Source organism: Marmota flaviventris, chromosome 10, assembly GCF_047511675.1.
Source record: "Marmota flaviventris isolate mMarFla1 chromosome 10, mMarFla1.hap1, whole genome shotgun sequence".
NCBI lineage: Eukaryota > Metazoa > Chordata > Mammalia > Rodentia > Sciuridae > Marmota > Marmota flaviventris.
The window spans coordinates 110,356,740-110,378,846 of NC_092507.1; positions in this window are offsets into that span (position 1 = coordinate 110,356,740).

The following is a 22,107-nucleotide window of genomic DNA, read 5'->3' on the forward strand; positions in this document are numbered from 1 at the left end:
GATCTATTCTAAACTTGCAGCTGAGCACCTAACACGGGCGAATTAGAACACAATGTCATATTGACTGCTAAGCTTTGAATTTACAAACATGCTCGTCAAGTGGACAGACCCTTAGCATGGCCTGATCATTCTACTGCATTTTTTCAATCCCAAGAGGGCTAGTAACAATGTTCCTTTTGTCTTGATCCCCTCTCTGCTTGTTCTCAGCTGATCACTTTGACCTTTGTTTCATTGAGAACATAGCAGCAATCAGAAAAGGGCTACTCCAATTCCCATTAACAAGTTCAGCAACCTGCCTTTATTTGCAGTCCCTACTCTACCTTCTCTCTGTTCCTACAGAGAGGAACCAGCCCCGTTTTGGTGCAGGGCCAAAGTCACACTTATACAGTGATTACTTGCCTCTTTTCTGCATAAGGACGGTCCTACAGTTATCCTCCCTCTTTCTTGTGTTCAATTTTCCCTTTCTACTAGGTTATTTTTATCTTATTGTTCTTACATCACCCCATCTTTAAAAACTCTCTTGGCCCTATATGTCTTATTGAGTGTACCACCAACTTTATGTCCCCTTGTATAGCAAAATTTATTAAAATGTCTGTCCTCAGCTGGTGGCCACATGCATGTAATCCCAGCAACTTGGGAGACTGAGGCCAGAGGATTACAAGTTCCAGTCCAGCCTGGGCAACTTAGTGAGATCCTCAGCAACTTAGCAAGACTCTCTATCAAATTAAAAAATAAAAAAGACTGGGGATGTAGCTCAGTGGTAAAGTGTTTCTGGGTTCAGCCCCAAGTACAAAAAAAAAAAAAAAAAAAAAAAATCTGTCCTTATTTCATATCCTTACCTCTCATTCCTGTCTTTAAACAACCAGTTAGACTTTGTTTCCCAGTGCTCCATTGAAATACCTCTTATCAAAGTCAACAATGATTACCTTTACACCAAATCCAATGGTTGGTCCTGAACATTCAGTTTCTCACACCTCTCAGGAGCAAAGCTGTGCTCCCTTCGCCTCAAAGCACTTTTTTTTTTTTTTTCACTTAGCCCACAAGACCTTACAGTTCCATGGTCTTCCTCTAAATCACTGATCGATCCTTGAAGCTGCCTTCCAGGTAATACTCACATGCTCTTTTTTTCACTAAGGTGATAGATAGAACTGGTTAGAAACATTAGGCTCTTACACAAATATTCACGTAGGATTATGGGCACAGAATGAGTCAATTTGAAGATCAAAATCATCCACTCTAATACAAACTTTACTTAGTGTATATTATAATTTAGGCACTTTGATAGGCCCTCCCCCCTTTTTTTTTGTTGTACTAGGGATTGAACTCAGGGGCACTCAACCACTAAGTCACATCCCCAGCCCTTTTTACTTTTAATTTTGAGACAGGATCTTGCTAAGTTGCTGAAGCTTAGTTTTGAACCTGCAATCCTCCTGCCTCAGCCTCCCAAGCTGCTGAGTTTACATGCATGTGCCACCAAGCACTGTGATATGCACTTTTGAAGAGAACGCATCATAATTGTTTCATCTAAAGAAGACACCACCTCTCCAATCCCTAAATGAATCCACATTTATTTTGATACTTCTTAAAGGAAAAGACTTTTCATTTTTGCTTTGAGATTTTGAGCTCCTTCAATTCCTATTTAATGAAAAGTAGGATTAATCAAAAATATGTGTTAGGTATTTTATAAACATTAAGAGTCAGAGAAATTGATTATAGGGATTAAAAAGTTTAGACATCTAGGGCAAAATATTGCAAAACCAGTGTTTGTTTTTTAAGCAATGCTGCTAAGAAAATTGGTTTAGGAGAGCAAAATTATAAACAGAGTTCCCAAGCATCTAGATTTTTCTTTTTTTTTTGCCCACAAAAGTTCTGTGTTTCTTGTACCTCAGAAAGCCATAGTCCTTTTAACAAAGGCACTGAAAATGCACTTTCCCTAGGTTCCCATGACTGATCAATCGAAGTAATCTCCTCTATGCAGATTGGCACTTTTAACTTCAGCCAAAAGGGAAAAAAAAGCTTTTGGAATTCTAGGTATCAGAAAGTGGGTACAAAAGCTATATCTATAGCAAGTGTAGACCTAGGGAGATGTTATATGTTTGGTGTTATATTTTAATGTTATATTTTTGGATATTAATTGTTTATTTCATAATGATACTAATCCAGAGCAAGTATACCTGGTGCTCTTTCAGTTTCCAAATGCACATGGTCTGTACTTACAACAGTTCTGTGAAGTTGACCTGAATTACAAATGTCCCTTTCAGGAGACACAAACATTGAGACTTTGAGAGATTAAATAACCTGTCTATGGGATGTGTGAAGAGTGACAGTGGCTGAAAATGGATCTAAACTGCCACAGCTGCAAATCTAGGGCTCTTTTATTTTTACCCACATATGGGTTCTGTTGTGGAAAGGAGAAAGCCAACAATATTTGTGATTTTGCTGCTTGTTAGGCCAATCTCTTATTTGCCACGTCTTACTTTTTATGACGCCTGGGGTGAAATACAGACCTTTGATTCCAAACCCTGCAGAGTTTGGTGAGGAAGGAGTGTTGAGCCCTGTGGGTAGTGTGCTTAGATTCCTATCTCATTGAGTCAGAGTTGCCGAGAAAAGTAGGGGAAAGGGCATGGGCTGGGAGGAAGTTTCTCAGAATCACAAGGAGTGCTAGTGTCTGGATCTGCTTCTCTGTGCCAGGTGTGTCCTTGTGTATGTAATACACCCTCCAGGGGACAGACCTAGCAAGATGATATGGGGTCTCAAGTGGGAGTGACTTGGCATCTGCATGGGGTGGGGGGAACCTAGTTAGAGGTGGTGAAGTTGCCCGTGATCATCAGTAAGGGTGTCCTGTGTCATCTTTTCTCCAGCATCTATTGTCAAGCATTCACCTCCACATACCTTTAAACAGTTTGAAAAAAAAAAATGTTTTTCTGTTTTCACAACCATTTTATGTCAATAACAAAACATAAATCACAAAAATACCCAATTGGCAAGAGTAATTTCTTTTTCTTCCTTTCCCCTTTTCTTTCTTTCTCTCTCTCTTTAAAGTTTTTGGAGTTTTATTCATAGATAATTAGCAGTATTTGTTCTAGTTATCATCACAACTGACATTTGCATAGATTTGATCATGTCAAACTTACTGCCTGGCAATATGGTAATTGCCATAGGGTGTTGAATGCTTCTTCCTAAATCTACCTGAAAAGCACCTGAACAGGGGGAAAGTATAAATTTGAAGAAAAGGTAACTTTAAAAATTCATGAGCTGGGCACAGTGGCACATGCCTGTAATCTCAGCAGCTCGGCAAGCTGACGCAGGAGGATCATGAGTTCAAAGACAGACTCAGCAATTAGTGAGGGCCTACACAACTCAATGAGACCCTGTCTCTAAACAAAATACAAAAAAGGGCTGGGGATGTGGCTCAGTGGTTAAGTGCTCCTGAGTTCAATACCCCATACTAAAAGAAAAAAAAAAAAATTTCTTAAACAATTCTTGAAGCATCTGCAGGATGCCCAGTATAAATATATCAGGGCAGAGGCAGGGCTGGGGAGGGGAAATAGCTGGAGCTTGGGGTGGAGGATGGCTGGGGAGGGGTGTAGGAGAGGAAACATCATAAAAACCCCATTGTGGTGCCCAGTGGATAAAAAGAGCTACAGATCCACTAATCTACTCCAAAAATGTCACTTTCATTTCTAAATCCTCACGCTGGTATCTTCTCCCAGTACTGTTGCTTCCTAGCACCTTAAATGCTAAACCTGGGCATCTCCTGGTGAGGTAGCAGCAAACCGATTGTCCACATGGTTCTGCAGGGTCTGGAGCTCATCACCAGGGAAGTGCTTATCCCCACCCCCTTCCCCACCCACTCCCACCGCCCCCCGTGTAAATACACCCTGAGGAACACAGACCCGGCAGGACTCCAATGCTTCCCCAACACAGCACTGGGGAGAAGAGCCGTTACTCCTGGCCCCAAACACAAACTCTCATGCCAAAATAACAATGCCTGAGGACTAGAGGAGTGAGAGAGCGTGTACCCTCTGAAACAGAAGTCTTGAAACAGACAAAACAGGAATTCAGGAAAATCATTCTAGGTGTACTTTAGAAGACAAAGAAAACTTTCAAACTTTCAAAACTTTTTTTCAACCGAAAAAAGAAATCATAACTAAGAATTATGTATGTAACTAATTAGGCATAATGTTGAAATAAAATATATGCTAGATGAGGAATATTATAGGATGGACAGAACTAAAAATCATTCGTGAGTAGGAATATTTTTGAGGAGTGATAACAAAAAACATCAATATGTAAGAGCAAAAAAGGGAAAGATGATTCATCAGACTTGCCAGAGACAATGTCAATTGGGTTTCCCTGTGTGAGCATTCACCGATTAGGAAATAAGATGAACGTGAATGAACGATGGAAACAAAATGTAAAGCATCGAGACATTAGTTTGACCAAGATCTGTGCAAGACTTCTACAGAAAAACTTTTAAAACTTGAATTCATTTTCCCTCCTTCCTTTTGAAATCAGTCCGTGTTTGGGTATGGGGGTGGGCAGGATGTAGAGGAAATGTCAGTGTTAAAGCCTTTGGACAGAATACTCAGAAAACAAATGCTTTGCTCATGTGTTCACTGCTGGGGCAGTGGTGTTGCCTGGACTTTGGACTCCTACTCCTGCGAAAACTCTGCAGCCTGCAAATTATGATTAAATACTTGTATTTCCTAATAAAAACATGAACAAATGTAATATTTCCCCCCAAAGTCAGTTTCCTCAGTTGTTCTCTTCTCCATATAAAAAAAGACAAAACACTCATTTCAGCAAAACGCAAACAAGCAAACAAAAAACATACCATGATTCTATAAGGATGTGATTAACACTTTCATGTGTTTATGGATGGTTCCTGAACAGATATATTAAAGTTGAAAAAAATGTAACATCAATGCAGAAAATTTGAAGCTGATAGGGGGCTGCAGAATTTATATCAGATATCAGATACCCCTCTTTGCAGTACAGGGTGTTTTGTTGCTGCTGTTTTGGGGTTTTGTTTTGTTTTTGTTTGGGTACCAGGCATTGAACCCAGGGACACTTAACCACTGAGCTACATCCCCAGATCCCCTGTTTCCCCGCCCCTTTCTGACACAGGGTCTCACTAAATTGTTTAGGGTCTCGCTAAATTGCTGAGGCTGTACCATCTCAGTTGATTTATTTAACCTCCCAAGCTTTAACTTCCTCATCTATAAAACTGGAATAATAAAATTAAAATCTTTAAATTTGTTGTGAGGGTTAAATGAGTTAATTTAAAAGTAACATAGTTGAAAAATATTCAACAAGTACTGGTTAACTGTGATGGTTAATTTTATGTGCACTGGACTATGAGGTTCCCAAACATATGACCAAATAGTATTATGAATATTTCTGTGAGGATATTTTTTTGGATGAGTTTAACTTTTTTTCAGTATTAGAAACTGAACCCAAGGCCTGTGCCTGCTGAGCAAGCACTCCATCACTGAGCCACATTTCCAGTGCTTTTTATTTTTCATTTTGAGACGGGGTCTTGCTAAGTCGCCCAGGTTGGTCTCCAGCTTGCAGTCGTCTTGGCTCAGTCTCCTGAGTCACTGGGATTAACAGGATGTATCACAGAATCCAGCATGTTTAACATTTTAATCAATAGATAAATAACGCAGATTGACCTATTTAACATGGTGAGCCTCATCCAATCAATTGAAGATTTGAGCAGAACTAAAAGTTCTATTGAGTGAGAGGGAACTCCTCCTACCTGACAACCGTCATGCTGGAACATCAGCCTTTCCTTGCTTTTGAACTCAAACAGAGAAGTAATCTCTTTCTAGGTTTCAAGCTTACTACCTTTGGACTAGAGCCATCTTAACAGCTCCCCTGGTTCTCAGGCCTTCAGATGCCAACCAGAACTATAGTACTATCTCCCCCGAGTCTCCAGTTTGCTATTTGCAGACCTTTTGGCTTGTGAATCTCAATAATTGTGTAAGCCAGTTCCTTAAAATAAAACTACACACACACACACGCCCTGTTGGTTTTGTTTCTCTGGAAAGCCCTGACTAGTACAGTAATTTATATCATTATTTAAAAATTATATCTTGATGCCTTTCTGTTGTATTCAAGATATCTTCACTCCCTGTCTCATTCAGTCCTGTGGAAAATTATTTTATTTGCAAAGTAAGAAACTGACATTAAGTCTTCTAACAGAAATCTCCTGAAACCTCAGTCCTAGAACCTTTATTTTTTTCTGGTGGTGAAGTGGCACCTGCTTTCTCCACAGAAAAGCCCTCTTCACCATGGCTGATTTTAGGACTGTCAGCAAAAGAGTCCAATGTAGATAAACTTCCTATTTTCCTGTCACCCTGTTTACTTGGCCACTGGCCGAGAAGATACCAGCACTCCAGGTGCTGGACACCTCCTTACTAGTTTTTCACAAACGTATCCAGTATAGTACTTTGTAGAAATGTGCAAACAAAGCCTCTGGCCTTGAGCTGGGGCTTCACAGAGATGTCTACATTTTTAAGATAAGTTACAAATGGGCTCCATGGTAACAGCTGGCAGGGGAGGAAAGAAAGGGGAGAAGAAGCTCTCCCCTTCTCAGGTGTTGTCCTTGAAGGGTTAACTTGCCCATAACAGTGAAAGAAAAATATGCTTTACGTGAATTTCTGCAGACTGTGAACTTCTGAGCCCCTCCCCTTACACACTGGGTATAAAACTCTGAAACTCCCTGAACTCGGGGTTCAGGGGATTGATTGATTACAGCAAGAGCTGTGCCCTCTGGACCTGGCTGCAGTCAAATAAAACTGTTTCCTGCTATCTCGGTGCCTTGCCTCGTTTGTCCCTACAACAGTGGGGGAACATTTCCAGAAAAGTGGCTATTTATTTGGAGGTGATGGCTTCACACCCTGTTTTTAAATTTTTATTATAATTGCTTTGGTATCTGATGAGTTAAACAGTGACCAGAAAGTCAGGGGGAAATCAGAGGCTGTATGGAGTAGGCAAAAGTTTGACAAGTTCAAAGGAGAAAGCTCCAGACCCCAACAGCTGGTAGAAAAGCGGAAGTACATTCTATAAAAGTTTAACCCGGTGGGTGCGGTGGTGCATGCCTGTAATCCCACTTAGCTCGGGAGGCTGAGACAGGAGGATTGAGAGTTCAAAACCAGCCTCAGCAATGGCAAGGCACTAAGCAACTCAGTAAGACCCTGTCTCGAAATAAAGTACAAAATAGGGCTGGGGATGTGGCTCAGTGGTTGAGTGCCCTTGAGTTGAATCCCTAGAACCCGCCGGTCCTCTCCCCTCCCGCCCCCACTTAAAAAAAAATGTTTAACAGAAGACCTTTCCTCTAACAGGCCAGTAGTACTTTAGTCCTTGCCCCCGGGAGGCCTGCAGGGGCCACAGGGGAGGCCAATGATAGCTCTAAGTCCAAGTCACTATTTGACAAAAGAGATTTCAGTGATCTGAACCCAGTTGATTTCAGAACTGGAATGAATCTGAGAAGTTATCCAACTAATAGATTCTGGGAAGATGACCGCAGCATCATTTTTTGAATCTTTGAATCCCCATTTAGAAATAAATAGAGGAATGTCAGAATTTCAAAAATGTTTGCAATAATGTGATTGACAGCATATCCCCATGATCCCCCAAATGCAAGTGGGTGAGCATAAACCAACAGCCACGAAAGCTGCGGTGGCATCTGTGAGGGAGAAAGCACAGGACACTATGGTATGTCTGAGGCATCTGAGAACTGGAGAACCTCTCAAGAGCCCATGAGAGCCCACTGGAGAGACACACTGAGGAGCTGCAGCCCCAACAGGAGTGATCTGACCCACCCAGTGCTAATGACGCTCCACGCCCTGCAGACTGGAACAGCACCACCACCTGGTGTGCGGGTTATTGTTTAATAGTCTGATTGGTAGCATTGGCTGATTTCTATGGAGTAAACACTGTCATCATAGTAAACTGCCAGCTATCAACATGAACATAAAGTTGGAAAGAGCTGTATACAATCGATTCTTGTAAAGTGGGAGCCCACTGTGAACAATGGAAAGAACCAGGGCTTTCTTCCATGACTGGCCACAGAAACCACGGAGAGTGAAGGACGAAAAAGCAGAATAAGGACAACCGCAACAAAGGAAAGGAATCTCAACCTTCTTTTCTACTTATTGGGGAATGAAACAGAGAAGGAAAAAGAAATGGGCCAGAGCCAGGAAATCTCAGAGGGATGGAACAGAGCCAGGAAATCACAGAGAACCATCCACTGTATTTTGAATACTCTACAAAAACAAAAAGAAGAAGGAGCTCTGCTCTGCAAAACTTCCAACAGCTACTTTAAATCATACCACCTTCCAAAAATTCAGGAAAACTGTTACATAAAATGAGCAATAGAAAGCACAGAGCAATATCCCACCCAATGTTATTATAAGAAGTCATGTTAACTCTTTGGATTCCAAACCTGCTGCACATGAGCATCCACCAGAATCGAGCAAAGCCAGAAAATGCTCTTCCTGAGCCATTTATTCTGGATAGGAGATCACACTCATGACCACCTGCCAGGAGTTACAGAGAACTAAGGCAAGCTGTGATGTTAAGGGTGTTTGTCTTCTGCATCTCCTTCCACTCTCTATTCCTCCATGGCCCTAAATGAAAGATGATAAAGCTTTGACAACTCATGACTTAGTAATTGATTTTAGCTTAACAGAGTTCCCTTTCTCAGTGCTTGCATATGACAGCTGATTTTTCATATTTCATTGATTTTCACTGTGTCACTTCCTTAAGGAATCACTAATATGGGAATTTCAAAAGGTTTCAGGCTGGGTGTGGTGGGGGAGGTTTTTGGTCAGAGATGCTTTAACCATTCAGGTCTTTGGTGGCAAATTAAACTCTAAGCAGACTAGAAGAAAGGGCTGTTCATGACTTAGGAAGGGTAGGAGCCAGGGACCCAAAGGGAATTGTAGAAACAGGGTTCAAGAACCATCTGTTTAGGGTGCACATTAGGTAACACAGTTCCAAACACATTTTGATTCTAAATATTCAAATCCCTGGGAAGGAAGCAGCTTCCGGTGCAGACATGGCCAAGTCCAAGAACCACACCACACACAACCAGTCCCCAAATGGCACAGAAATGGCATCAAGAAACCCTGATCACAAAGATATAAAATTTTGGGGAGGGAGAGTATTGGGGATTGAATTTAGGGGCACTCGACCACTGAGCCACCTCCCCAGCCCTAGTTTATATTTTATTTAGAGACAATTTCTCACTGAGCTGCTTAGTGCCTCACTGTTGCTGAGGCTGGTTTTGCACTCCTGCCTAAGTCCCCCTGCACCCTCCCCTCCGCCACAAGCTGTTGGGATTACAGGTGTGTACCACCGCTCCTAAGGGGGTAGACCCCAAGTTCCTGAGAAATATACGTTTTGCTAAGAAGCATAACAAGAAAGCCCTGAAAAAGATGCAGGCAAACCAAGGTGATGCGTGCACATACCCTGGTAAAGCCCAAGGAGATTAAGCCCAAGATAACAAAGGGTACCAGCAGAAAGCTCCATCGCCTTGCCTTCCTTGCCCACCTTAAGCTTGGGAAGTGTGCTTGTGCCCACATGGCCAGGGGTTATAGACTCTGCCGGCTAAAGGCCAAAGCCCAAGCCCAAGTCCAAGCCAAGCCTCAGGCTGTAACTCCAGCTCCAGTATCAGCTCTGGCTCCAGCTCCAAAGGTTCCCAGGCCCCCAAGGGTGCCCAGGTCCCTGAAAGGCTCCATGATAAAAGCCTCTGTCTGTGAATGTGAGGACAGAAGGACTGGTGTGACCCCTGGGCCCCTGTCTACATAGGACTGGTGTCCTCCTGTGCTTTTGTACAAATAAATCCAGAGGCAGGATCTGTTAAAAAAGAAAAAATGTCCATTCTATTGAGAAATAAGTGAGATTTTATAATCAGCAGCTACAGACTGTGCAGAGTTTCTCAAAAAGAGAAACAAAGAAGAAAAACCACAAGACATCCACCAGACTTTCTCCAGATCTGCCCACTTCCTGTCATCCTAAGATTCAATGCACTTTTGTTGAAAGCCATCTAATAAGTAACTTAAAAACATTAGAACAAAAAATTTCAACCTGATGTGGCTGGTTTTCACATGGCTTCTCTTCTGTCCCACACCAACCCAGGACTGGACTTGACACTGCTTCACATTCCCTTGCAGAACTCCCTCACATATCACATCTTTAAAGAAAGATGCTGCACTGAGACAGAGAAGAAAACTATTGCATGCCCATAGTAAACAAACTAAAATACCGCTAAGAAATGACCCCAATACCCATCATCTGTAAAATGAACAAGCAAAATAAGTGTAAGTGCAGAATGGAATTGCTACACAGCCTGAGAGTGAGTGATGTACAATTGCACAACAGCATGGGTGATCTCACAAACAACACTGAGTCAAAGAAGTTGGGCAAAAACAAACACCTACTCTATGGTTCTACGTGGAATACAGAACAGGCAAAACTAACCCATGTTGTTCTAAGCCACAATGCTGGTTACCCTATGGGAGGGGTCCTGAGTGCAAGAGGACAAGAGGACAGCTTCTAGGGCTCTAATTCTATGGGTGTGTTCTATTGGTGAAAATGTACCAGGGGTGAATTTTTTTGTACAATTGCACTTTTGTTTGTATATTATATACCTCAATAAAAAGTCAAAAAGCCAGGCGTGGTGGCACATGCCTGTAATACCAAGAGGCTCAGGAGGCTGAGGCAGGAGGATGGTGAGTTGAAAGCCAGCCTGGACAAAAGGGAGGCGCTAAGCAACTCAGTGAGACACTGTCTCTAAATAAAATACAAACTAGGGCTGGGGATGTGGCTCAGTGGTCAAGTGCCCAGTGTAACCCTCCCCCCACACACACACACAAAAAAAAAATCAAAGAAACTTTATCAGACATTATTGCCCTTCCTAAAGTCCCTCCCGAGCTCCCTGAGCATCTCTCCTACCTTGTACTCAGAAGCCTTCTCTGGCTTCTCTGCTCCTGCTACACACACACCACCAGCCCTGTCCTGTGTAGCTCCCCAGAGGGGGCTGGTCTTCTGATTGTCTCTTAGACAACAACCTTGCCTGACCTTCTGTCCTATGCTTTTTCATAGTTTTCATGAACAAAATGTTCTTCATCTCATCACATCCTCACCTGAAAAGCACGTTTGCAAACATTCATAATTTGGATTCACGAATCCTCTCCTCAGGGTATGGATTAGACAAGATTCCACTAATTTATAGTCCAAACTTCCTCCTGCTCCCTCCTTTCCTTCTCTCAGGGAAGTTAGACATTAAGTCCAAAGGGTGCATGAAGGGTGCATGTCTAGTGATAACATCTATGACATGAGTGTGAAGTATCTGTCTGGGCTTTGGATCCTCTCAGTCCTGCCTCAATAAAAAGTCAAAAAGCCAGTGAATACCTCCGCTCCTTTGCCCTTGGATAATACTCTAGGGAACTTGTATTATGTGGGCTCCTGAGCTCCCCAGAGGAATTCAAGCTCAAGTTGCCCATCATTTGTAATTTGTTGAAATCCTTTATGGGTTGCCCTTCTTTCCCGATCTCAATTCTCCAACCCCCTATATCCCTTGAAGATGTCTCCTAGATCATCTCCCAAATAGAACTGCTCCCCTTGAACCTCTCTGTTACAGAGTCCGAATCAAATCTGGGAACTAGAAACAAAAGTGGTGAACTACCTCACCTATAACACACACATGCCAATGTGCACACACACACACACACACACATACAATAAAGTATATTAGTGTGTGACAGATATCCCCTGAGGTGACTCCCAAGGAGTCATGGCCTTTGCATAAATCCTCCCCTGAGTATGTATGTATGTATGGAACTTGTGACTTCCTTCTATCCAATTGAATATGGCAGAATTGATAAGCTGGTCACTCCTAGGATTACGTTCCATATAGTAGACCAGGGAAAGACTACTGCTGCTTGGAAAGAAGCAGACTGCCATGTTTGAGACACCTGAGAAGATCATAGGACAAAACTGCCGTTGTCCTCTAGAAGTTGGGTCTGATCTCCAGCAAGAAAACAGGGACCTCAAGCCTGCAACCACAAGGAAAGAAATTCTGGCAACAACCAGAGTAATTCTGGAAGTGGATTCTTTTTGTGTCAAAGCTCCAGATGAGAACGCAGCCCTGCTAACACCATGGTTGCAGCCTCATGAGACCTCGAGCAAGAGGACCCAGGCAAGCCATTTCTGTGGGTTCTGGACCCACAGAAATCCTGAGATTAATAAATGTGAAGCTAATGAAATCACTATAAATTGGTGGTAATTTGTTAACAACGATATAATTCTCCATGCAACCTTTGGACCAGAGATGAGGACTTATTTCTCCTTACTCCCTAGGACCTTGCTGGCAAGGATCTGGCATCAAAGGCATCTCCAGTTCCACTTTAGTCTGATTTTTATCATCTGAGGACAGCCAATACTGCTGTGCTTTCTTATTCCTCTTGAATTGTTTTCACTAAAAGTGAATATTCAGATGGCCCAACAATTCTCTGGTGAAGGCAAGTTTCTTCGATAATGCCTCCATAAATTCCTTCTGGAGGGCTTGATCCAGCAGAGCCCGATTTTCCCATTGACATGACCAGGTCAAGGTTCACAAGATCTGGTTCCAGGTTCTCACTGCAAAAGTCAGCTGTGTTGGAATAGAGGACATGAATTTCTTTCCTTACTGAACATGTATGTCAAAGATTTATATCATGAATTCAGGCAATCCTCCAAAATACTGTAAGGCAGAGAGGTTCTCATCTCAGCTATGAGAAGTTTAACAGAATTATTTGGCAGCTCTGCATGATGGGTTTCCAAAAACTGCCCTCCAGCTGCGGAGGCTGAACTGTGTTTGTCTCTTCTACTTCTCCCTGATATCTGCTTTCTCTAACATTTCAGCGCTCTTTCCAGTCAAGTTGCAAGGATTTCTTTCCTGGGGGTTGGTGGGATGATGGGGTCATTCTTCTTATCATCTCAGCATTTCCATTCAGCTGAGTGAATTTTTATCCTGTCTGTCCACCTGCCAGCTCCCATGTCTGTTGGTTGTCCCCAGTTTGGGCAAAAGGCATGCTTTTGCAACTCAGGCCACAATTATATGTATTCATGTCCCAAGAAGAGGATCCATCTTTAAAAAAAAAATGGATGAAGTTAGGATCTTAAAAAGTCATCTTCTAGTTATTTTTCACCTCTATTACCACACCAGAAATCAAAATAAATAAATAAACAAATATCCTAATAAAGTTTTAGTAGCCTTTTCTGTGAATGATTTTGCAAACCATTTTATATTTGTCCCACTTTAAAATGGTCTCCCAGTAGGTTCCTTTAAACTCCATCTCATCACAGTCCACAGGTTTTTTTCCCAGATGTGCAGTAGTTCTGAGCCTCCACATCACCCCTGCATGTGAATCCTTCCCAGGGCAGCTCTCTGCTAAATTCTGGATGATTGCTGCCATTGCTCTTGGTCTCACTATTGTTCAGCCTATAAGAGGATGGCTAGGCATATTCAGTTGACGTATTGGGTTCACCTCTGGGGAAGGCGACTTGGCCAAGGGTGGCTCGTGGGTGGGCTCTAAGCTCACCACTCTCTCAGGTTCCCTACTCATGCTCTACCAGGAACCCAAAGCCCAACCACTGTGTTGAGAGAGCGACTTTCCTGGAGCTGGCTGACTCAGTCACAAGCTGGGCTGAGGCCATTCTCCACTCTCTGGAGCACAGCTACTATCCCTGCACTGGAGCTGCTGATGCAGAGTCACTTCTTTCCTGCAACAACTTTTCATAATGAGACTCAGGAATTTTAATCAAGTCTCAGAACTTTCTGTTAAATTCTTATCCTAGAACAAAGACTGCCTGGAGCAGCATACCATTGAGGACAGCCTTCAGATTTGTTCTCTTGAACTGGCACAGTTGGTGTCACCGTGTTCCCATTGAATACCTGCCTTGACAAACAATTTCATTAAATCTATTTGATGACCCCTTACAAAGTCATATATTTTTGCATTTTCCAGATAGGAAAGATTGTTTAAAGTCACACAGACATGAGTTGGTAAAGCTGAGATTGGGACCCAAGTATGTTTGACTACAAAATTCATTCTTTTTCCTTGTCTATGGACATGAAAGAAGAGAATTATGGAGACTTGTCTTCCGAACCTAAAACACCAAATGGTGTTTTGCAAAACCTTGTGTTCTGTAGGAATATTTTGTGTTTGCTGCCAATTTTCTGGGGAAAAATAATCTTTAAAAATTATACTTAAAAAGTGCTTGAGGTATTATTGACATAAAATACTATATATTTTTTATATGTACAACTTGATGTGTTTAAAGAAAACCATCATGCTACTCAATGTAACAAAGTTGTGCATTGTCTCCCAATGTGCCCCCTCTGCCCTTTTTTAAGTCTATTTTCATTTTGCTGATAATGTGTGGGGGAAAACAAAGGAAATTTCTAGATTACTTTGGTTACTTTGATTACTTTCTGAGTAATTTCCAGAGATTTTCATGCTGTTTTGCATTTATGATAAGATTCCCTGGCGCCAAGTGATGTACCTACTTGAATTATGAGCTCACTTCCCAAGTGTCGTGATGTAGAGGTCATGGAGAATGAAAACCCCACGTGGTCTGGATAGAGAAAAATAAACTGATGTTTGAGCCAGAGTGATTGTTGAACTCCAAGAGAACCTGAACCACAGCAAGACATTCCAGGCTCCTTTCATAAGCCAAGTTTAGTTACAGCAAACTCACATCCTCTAAGTCAAATTGATGTGAGTTTGAAATTTACTAGAAATGTAGTTTATTTCTACTTACTATGTCATTTTTTGGTTTTATAAGAGCCACAAGCTTCAAGGATATATTTCTTAGTTTCATGATTGTCTATTTTTAACATAAGAAGATGATTTTCTCATATACTGGAGATCTACAAAATTCTTTCTCTCTATAAAATCTGAACATAATTCAAGTTTTAAAATGTTTTAAAATAAAAGTCCAAAAGCTTTACCTTTTTAGGAAAAAAAGATGAGCATGTCATAAAAATGAATTCTAAAAAAAATACAAAGAAAGTAAATTTTTAAAAGTGTACTTCAATCCCACTACTGCAAAAATAAACATTGCTAATGATGAGCATGGTTTTAAATATCTCTCTACATACATGCAAATGGAAGGGGAGGGAAATAATTTTACAGATATGAGATTATACCAGATACAACATTTTAAACAAAAGTGTCAAGTTTGGATTTTATAGAAAAGAAATAACTGCGCAGTGAAATTAAAGGAATTCAAGTTTGAATAAATGTTCTTTCTGATAGAAAATATTACTATCTGAAGAATCATTTAAAAACAATCTTGAGAACCCTAACAACTTTTATTGTAAGAAATGCACATTTCAATTCTAGAGAGTACCTATTAGCTCCTTACTAAAAAAAAAATGAGATAATTCATACATTTGTACTTCATTTCTTCCCCTTCATATTTCTAATATTATATTAATGTTTTTCATGTTGTTGAGGTTAAAAACACTTGCATACCATTCCATTACCATAATTCACATAGTTGCTCAGTCCTAGTTTTATGGAGTCAACGAGTATCAAGAGTGACAATCTTGATTTTAATTAATCACCACTGTTATTTTGAATTATGTTTTTTCCATTGCTGAGCTCTTTATTTTGTTTTCTCTTTTGATTGTTTATATTTCATCACTGGATATTCTTTCCAGGAAAGAGGCTCATAGGGTCTGGATCTCCTGAGATCTTGCATGCTTCAGTGTTTAGTACCTTTTTACTTTGTGTATACAACTATTGGCTATATTTCTGTCCTTCACAAGTTTTTAAGTGTTACTTCACTGATTTTTTTGATATAGGGTCTCACTACCTTGCCCAGACTGGACTCCAACTCCTGGGCTCAAGTGATCCTGCTGACTTCGCCTCCTGAATGTCTGGACATTATTTTTACTTCACTGAATTTTGACATTGAGCATTGCTGTCAAGAAGTTGGAGATTAGCAATATATTTTATACATTTGACTTTATTTTTGCCTGCATATCCACTGGGATTTTTTTTTTAATCCTCAGATCTGAGAAGTAAAAATTGGATCATCTTTTCAAGGGAACATTTGTGTCTTTTCAGTGAGCAGATTCTATTCTGGAGTTCAGATTTTCTTATACTTTATCTTTGAAATTTTTTTTTCTGTTCTGTATGTTCTGGTCTCTTCTTTAGGAACAAAAAAATCACACATTTATTCTTTTATGTTTTCCATACCTGTCACCTTTTCTCTAACACTTAAATATGTGAGGATATTTTTCTTTTCTTTATGTGATTTCCTCCAGCCAAGTCACCATGCTACGTCATTTTCTTAGAAATATTTTTCTCCTTTTAATCGTTGCTATTCTAGCTCTCATCTTAGTGCTGCATTCATTCTGTGTGAGTCAACTTTCCATTACTATAACAAATATTTAAGAAAAAAAATTTACAAAGAGAAAAGGTTTACTTTGATTCACAGTTTTAGAGGTTTTAGTGCATGATTGATTGAACCCCCAAAGCTTTGAGCCTTTGGTGGCATATCATGGTAGGAGCATAAGGCAGGGTAAAACTGTTTACCTCATGGTTGGGTAGCAAAAAGAAAAGAGAAAGAAGAAGAGACTGAGGACCCATAATCCCCTTGGAAGGCATACCCTCAATAAACTGAAGATTTCCCACTAGGCCTCACCTTTTAAATGTTATATCATCTTCCAAAAAGGATCACACTAAGGATCAAGCTTCCAAACACATGAGCCTTTGGGGAACATTTAAGGACCAAACTATAGCACTTTCTTTCTTTCTTTTTTTCCTAGAATTCTCTTGTATTTCTCTTTCCATTTCTTTTGGAGAGTTAGTCATGGAGTGCTTACCATATTATCTGTAATTTATTTGAATAAATGTGGAATTATTTTTCTGATTTCTCCTTGTTTCCTCCTTAAGCAATTCCTCTTGGGATAGATTTTTTTTTTTTTTTTTTTATCTTCTAGGTTAATAATCTCTTCTTCACTTTTTTTTTTTTTTTTTTTTTTGTGGTGCTGGGGATTGAATCCAGGGCTTTGTGCATGCAGGACAAACACTCTATCAACTGAATTATATCCCCAGCCTTCCTCTTTTCTTTTGCAATAATTACTCATAGGTGTTGTGATGATTTCATTTTAATTATTAATGTAGAAAAAAATTGTGTTTCAAAGAAAATCTATGCATTGCCTATAACATACCATTCTAGGTTATTAGATTCTAGACCTGTCCCTTGTCTAAGTGTGATCCTCAGAAATTTTTGAAGCAATAATGGTTTTAATTAGATGCAATCAATCAGGTATTTACTATGTATTTACTGTGGTGTAGCACTATATTCTAGAATCTTAAACAGCCTTAAATTCAAAGCAATACTCTCAAATCTAGGCTTCCACCTCAGCTTCCTCTTTGCCTGAACTTTATCCCTAAATCTTCCTTTCCAATTGCCTGCATGGGGCCCTCAGGCTGCAGGGTAGGGCCTTAAGCCTGGTCATAAACTTCTACTTTCATAATCTGTTCACCTGTGCTGTGTTGTTTGCAACATAGCCCGGATTGACTGACTTTAATAAAACATATCAATCCTTCATTAAGGTGTATGTTCTTTTATTTTATGGTCACGGTTACTTTTATAAAAGTTCCCGATGACTTCAGAGACTGATCCTGGATAGGGAATACTATGACATGTTCATGATACAAATGAACAAGAGAGCATTGGAGATGGAGGGATTGTTCATTCCAGGGTTATCAACTTACCCTCGGGGCAAAGTGCTACACACCCACTTTGTTTGGATCACACCTAGTTGAAAGAAATAAATTTTAATGCTAGCTTCCCAATCCTAATTACCTGACACCAGAGCACTGCACTTATTCACACCTAAGACCCTGTAAGTGCTGGAGTTTAGATCAAGGACCTCATTTTACAGATAATGAAACTGAGGTTTGGGAAAGAGTCATATATCAGAAAAGGCAATTAAATAGGCAGAGGCCGTGTGCTCTAGCAGCTAGGAGAAAGAGGCTAGCAGAAGCAGGATAGGTGCCTAGAGGTGGAGGGACACTTCATCGCCAATAGCAGTTGGAGGAGTTCTGGGGATTTCCGCTATAAGTCATGATGTGTTTTAAAGGAGGAAGAGTGATTAATCCACGGGTTTCTCACTTCACTTCACGGGGGCTCTTTGAGAAGTTGCCAGGGTTAAGTGCCTTGGTATTTTGGTTAAGAAAGTAGGTACAGGGTCACTCAGCTAGTCTGGGGCTGTCAGATCCAGAACAGCTTAACTCCAAACCCTTTGCTCCTCCTACTGTAATAAACTGCAGTAGGCCCTGGCTTACCTAAGCCTACCTGGCTTACCTGGCTTACCTGTCTTACCTAAGCGGGCTCTTCTCAGGAAGTAACTCCTATCTAGAGTGTACACAGGAGGGCAGGGCTTGGATGGAAAATAATGAGTTCTGATGAGGGAAGTCCTGAGGATTGATGTAGAACAAATTTTATCCCATGCAGATATGATTGTGCCAAAACAATCCCCCAAATTATGTGTAACTGTAATGCACTAATAAAAACAAAACAATTATTCTGACAAGGGATGAGGATGAGAGGTACGCAACATAATCAGGGTGGGCTTTTGTCAATAGATAGATTTAAAACTGAAGTTTTTTTTGTTTTTGTTTTTGTTTTCCCTTGTTGGTCACATTCCTTTACCAGACATGTGTGGTACAACTGTTTCCACCCATTCTCCAGCTTGTCTTTCAGATTTTTTACAGTGTATTTTAAGAGCAAAGATTTACATTTCGAAGCCAAATTTATCAATGTTTTTTTTTTCTTTTATGCCTTGTGTTTTTTGTGTCCTAAGAAATGTCACCTGAGTTCACACACAAATTTTCACCCATTTTTAATCTAAAAATCAATGGTTTGTGACTGTCTTGATGTGATCAGGTTACTTTGTACTTATTGATTCAATGGCTACAAAGACTTCACATAAATAAATCTGGTGGAAGTGCTCATTGTACTTTTGAGATAATGCTCAGTCTGCCCTTTCTTGGCCATCTTGTGTCTATACTGCCCCCTCCGTCCACAGAACCTGAGGGAACCCACAGTTTTCCTGTTGCAGTCCTCCCATACTCCAGTAGAGGGGGCTAGATTATAGTTTGGCAGCTACTGTGGTCTAGCAGCTAATTATGACTGCTCCTGTGACTTCCATAGAGGACAATAATGTTTGTCCTCATTCCAAACTCTTCTCATATCTTAACTAATTTAATGCACAAATCCCTGAGAAAAGAAGACAAATATTGAGAAATGAAGCTCTATGTCACACAACCAGTTTGGGAATGTCAGACAGATCCAGACAGATCCTCTGTTCTTACTGTAATTCATTGCCATGGGTTGAGATGGGAATCTTACGTAACTGGACCCATCTCATGAAATAACACCTACCTGAATTTTCTCTTTCTCACATCAGGTGCTTCTCCAGTTTTAGTTTAGACTCCCAAGTCTCTCAGGTCTTGTAGTGGAAACCTAGGATAGAATTTCTCAAAAGACTCTTGGCTATTTGGGTAAAGAATCACTTCGACCCACTCTCAGCCCATGTATGTCAGCAAAGTCCCAGAATAGGGCTGTGGAGTTTGTGCACAATACAAGGATACACAGCTAAGAGGGCAAATGGTGGCTAAAATCCAGTCTGCTTTGGTCCTATGAGCCCATGGGTTTGTTTTTTCCCATTAAAATAAGGAGTGATCCCTTTTCAATTTCTACCAAGTCATCATGTGGGCTAGGAGTGGTCCTCTCTTTCCAGGAAAGCGGAGTAAATTCCTGAGCTGTAGAGGAGTTACATGTGGTATAACTTGGCCAACTTAATCATCACATTCTATCCTCCTGGCTGTGGTGATTGGTTTGGGGGAATGATATATAACTCAGGTCAGGCTATTCCTGGCTAATGAGACTTCATTTGGAGGCTTTTGTGTGAGGGATGAGGACCTCTCTTCTGGTAGGGATGAGTGCTGGAGCTGCTATAGCCATCTTGCAACTAGATGGAGCCTGATAATGAAGCTAATTCCCAGCAAAAATGACCAAAAAATGAACAGAGAAAACCTTAACCTTGAACAACAGCATTATGTTAAGAAAAAGTAGCCAGACGAACTCTAGATAGGGCAGAGGGGTGGGAGGGGAAGGAAGGAGGCATGGGAGTAAAAAAGATGGTAGAATGAGATGGACAGCATTACTCTAAGCACATGTATGAAGACACAAATGGTGTGAATATACTTTGTACACAACCAGAGATATGAAAATTTGTGCTGTCTATATTAATATGAATTGTAATGCATTCTGCTGTCATGTATAACAAATTTGAATAAAAAACATATAAGTAAATAAAAATAAAATTTTTAAAAAGTAACCAGACTCAGAAAGTTGGGTGTTGTATGTTTTTTCTCATTATGTGGAAGCTAGGGAGAACAAAGAGGGAAGAGGGTATGAAGGAATCTTTTGAAAACAGAAGGAAAACTAGTTGAATAGAGGAAACAGACCAGGGAAGGGAGGAGGTGAAGGAAAGGAGAGGTACTGGGGAATGGAATTGGCCAAATTATGTTATGTGCATGTAAAATATGTCACAATGCATCCCACTATTATGTATAATTATAATGCACCAGGAAAAAAAAAAAACATTTAAGAGATGTAATTTCCAATGCTCCTGTGGTTTAAAGCTATATATACATCTGCTATTTTATGAAACCTCAGCACATTTTCAAACTACTTGAATCTGTTTTTTTCCATTTACAATCCTAATTAGCCCCCCCACCCAAAATTTTACTTTCTTTGAAAAACAAAAAAGAAAACCTATCCTGGTGATTCTATTGAGCCATTGGTCAAGTTATACCTGAATCTCCCATCTATTTATAGAATGTGAAATAGCATAAACAAATAAATTCTCTTCTCATTTGGTTGTCATAAGCTATTCCATACACACCCCAACACATTTCTATTTCCTGCACCCTTCTTGGCCTTATATTTTCACTACAGAACCTTCCATCTTCTCATACTGTATTTTTTATTTAGTTTAGTACTTGTCTGCTTCTACTCCCCACTCCTGCTGAAATGCATGCTCCATGTTTTGTTTGTTCAGTGATGTTTGTTCAGTGCTGGATTCTCAGCCCCGAAAACAAGTTCTTGTACACAATTTGTATTAAATAAAGTTTTGCTGAATGATGTAATTACTCAGTGAATCACTAAGGATAACTGAAATTCAAATGCATACGTGAAAATCATCACAGTTCTAGAGTTAACCATGGACTAGCCTAGTGCTCTTTCTCTTTTTCTTTTTTTGTGGTACTAGGGATTGAACCCAGGGCCTCACATATTCTAGGCAAATGTTCTACCACTGAGCTATACCTCCAGCCCAAGCCTCCTTGTAGTAAGAAAGGTGACTACTTGTCAATTCTTAGCAATGTCATGAGGATCCCAATGTGTACATGCAGATCTTTGGCATTTCAGCAATTCCAGAAGAGTGCTGTATTATTATTACATCACCAAGACTGTTAAGGTGGCCATGCTTTTCAATTGGAATTACTTTAAAATATTTCTTTTTCAATTTTATTTTATTAGCTTTCTTGGGTTTTGAGTTTTCATTGGTGTAAAATGTATTTTAAATATTTTTAGTATATTTACAGAATGACAGATTTTACTTTATTTTGATGTATCTACTGTCTATTATTTTTTGGCTTTTCATGTTGCTCATCCTTACTTTTACTATCATGAAGCATTATTCCTCCTGGAAATGTAAATGAATTAAGAAGGGAAGGTGGGCCATATTTTCTTTTATCTCTTGGTATTTGTCTTAGAAAAAAAAATGAGACCCACTTTGAGGGGATATTTTCATCCATGTATCCTTGACATATTTGGCATTTAACTCAGCAGCCTTCTCTGGCTCACATCAGTCTGGCAATCTGATTTATCTATTTTCTTTATCCAAGAATCTGGTACTTTTCTTTCCCCAGCGGCAACCTACTCGGGACCTTTTAGGAACTGGTAGTGCTATTTTGCCAAAACTAACTCTATTCTTCCAAAAGATGACCCTTTGCCACT